Raw genomic sequence first — 2,881 nt, forward strand, 5'->3', positions numbered from 1 at the left:
CTGACATATCATGCCTTAGCAATTACAAACCATGATTTTGACACATGGCAATTTTTAAGCTAGGCAAATGTGAAGTGCTAAAAGATGTGAACAGCTGTTCTGTTTAAGTTAGAGTGCTGCAAAACTCAGGTAATGACTTTATGTTTTCAGTTAACATAACCAGCCCATGGTACAGCATACTAAATCACAAAGTACAAATCCAAGGAAGATAATACCTTTACTAAGTTACAAACTTTGGCAAATCAATACAGTTTTTTTTTTTTTTTTTGAGACGGAGTCTCGCTCTATCACCCAGGCTGGAGGGCAGTGGTGCAATCTCGGCTCACTGCAAGCTCCGCCTCCCGGGTTCACGCCATTCTCCTGCCTCAGCCTCCCGAGTAGCTGGGACTACAGGCGCCCGCCACCACACCTGGCTAATTTTTTGTATTTTTAGTGGAGAAGGGGTTTCACCATGTTAGCCAGGATGGTCTCGATCTCCTGACCTCGTGATCCCCCTGCCTCAGCCTTCTGAAGTGCTGGGATTACAGGCGTGAGCCACCGTGCCTGGCCTACTGTACTTTTTAATATAATGAAACCATATTCTGGCTTGGCGCAGTGGCTCATGCCTGTAATCCTAGCACTTTGGGAGGCCAATGTGGACAGATCACCTGAGGCCAGGAGTTCGAGAGCAGCCTGGCCACCATGGTGAAACTTCATGTCTACTGAAAATACAAGAATTAGCCAGGAGTGGTGGTGCATGCCTGTAGTCCCAGCTACTCGGGAGGCTGAGGCACAAGAATCGCTTGAACCTGGGATGGGGAGGTTGCAGTGAGCTGAGATTGCTCCACTGCATTCCAGCTTGGGTGACAGAGCGAGACATTGTTTCAAAACTAAACAAAACATAACACAAAACCATACTTTTGTTGGAGTCATATGTTACTTTAGTGACAATTTTCACTCCCAAAATATTTAAGTACCAAATCAAAACACTGGTTTTTAATGGTGGTTTATAGCAGAGCAAGTTATTTTACACAAAATATAGTTTAAAACTACGCAATTTCTCCTTTTGAGTGAGTTCCCTTGTGCAAGCTATTGAAGCGTATACAGCAGCAGGGCAATAGGAAGTGGCTCTGTTCTGTTCTGGGGTCGGTCCAAAGGCAGGTGGAGTTCCAATGTATGGAAAGCTTTAAAATTCTACCTTAAAGAGATTTAATGTCAATACCAATTTCCAAGGACTTCTTGTTAATTTTTCACATAAATACTGGAACCCTCAAAATCAGACAGTAATTTCAAACATTAATTTCAGATGATCCCTTTTATTTAGAAGCCTTTCTGTTTTGATCAAAAGTCACATAGCCTTATATCAGCTTAACAAAAAAAAACTACCTAAAGTATAGTTGTAATTTTTAAATGACAAATAAATATATGGTCAGCTTGGAGAGACCTGGGGTACCCAAAGTTGTCTGTTAACTTTCAGGATCCCCTTTCTGCAAATGCTGCTGCTGCCATTGCTTCCTCTTGCCAAGGCTGTCAATTCTTCAATCTCTGCTTTTTTTTTTTTTTTTTTTTGAGACGGAGTTTTGCTCTTGTTGCCCAGGCTGGAGTGCAATGGCAAGATCTCAGCTCACTGCAAGCTCCGCCTCTTGGATTCAAGCAATTCTCCTGCCTCAGCCTCCTGAGTAGCTGGGATTACAGGCACCCACCACCATGCTTGGCTAATTTTTGTATTTTTTAGTAGAGACGGGGTTTCACCATGTTGGCCACGCTGGTCTCAAACTCCTGACCTCAGGTGATCTACCTGCCTTGGCCTCCCAAAGTGCTGGGATTACAGGCATGAGTCACCACGCCCAGCCCACTCTCAGCATTTAATTTGTGTATTACCCATTCCACTGCTTCTTCACCTTCACTAGCACTTGAGGATATCGTACTTACCATCAGTCCTTCAAGGTAACCACTGAGGCTAACTCCTTTCATGGTGATTACGGCTTTTTGAGTCAAAATGGTTCCTTCTGGGTCCTGAGGATGTGGTTTTTATATGTCTCTCATCTACTGAAACCATATTTGAAATGAAATATTGGTAGATTTAAGTTCCATTGCTTTCTCTACAGGATCAACAGAATGTTCTTGCACACATGTTTTGGTTCTTGCTGCACCAATAACAGACTTCACAATGGACAGCAGTCCCTACTCTGTGCTGGGAAGTCTGTGGCTGTGCAACTTTCCAGACGGATCTATATGTCTGTCCAACATATTAACTCCAACCACACTTGGGCTCATAGGGTTTGGGTATTTCTGCATTGAAGCTGTTGTAACAGTTTCCTATGGGTGGTCAAAGACGTGCTCCAAAGTCCAGATCTTCATGGTGCTGGTGGCCTGAACAATGTCTGGTGGTGCCAGGGAACAATGAGGTGCAGAGTTTACACCTGCCCCGGCCCACCCCCAGCACCCCAGCCAGCCCGCAGAACACAGAGAGGAGCTACCCACTCTTCTGAGCTGTTCTCAGGCTTAACATGAGGAACCTTCTGATGCGCAGCCCAGTTATATCTGTCTCATAAAGAGAATATGGAGGTTTTGATATAGGAGTGCTGAGAAGGGAACAGTGTGGTCCCTTTAAATGATAGGGAAGCGGGGAAGGGAAGTCGTGGGTAGAGAAAGGCGGGTCCCTGGCTAGGGCTCCACCCCCACTGCACTCCAGCCTGGGCAACAGAGAAAGACTCCATCTCAAAAAAAAAAAAAAAAAAAAAAAAAAGCCATTGGAATTATATGCCCTTTAATGCCTTTATCAAATTCATCTGTAACACTATTGGTCTTGTTGCCTTGACGGGGGTGTAACTCTTTGAAAGTTTTCTTGATTTCTTCTATAAAAATCAGACTGTTTAGATTTTCCGTCTCTCCTGGAGTC

General features: G+C 44.2%; 1 pseudogene; it reads right to left on the minus strand.

Moving 5' to 3' along the window:
- Positions 1 to 1,408: 1,408 nt before the first annotated feature.
- LOC129013541 (PRELI domain containing protein 3B-like) lies at positions 1,409 to 2,340 on the minus strand (annotated as a pseudogene).
- Positions 2,341 to 2,881: the final 541 nt, after the last annotated feature.

Source organism: Pongo pygmaeus, chromosome 1 (genome assembly GCF_028885625.2).
Source record: "Pongo pygmaeus isolate AG05252 chromosome 1, NHGRI_mPonPyg2-v2.0_pri, whole genome shotgun sequence".
NCBI classification, from domain to species: domain Eukaryota; kingdom Metazoa; phylum Chordata; class Mammalia; order Primates; family Hominidae; genus Pongo; species Pongo pygmaeus.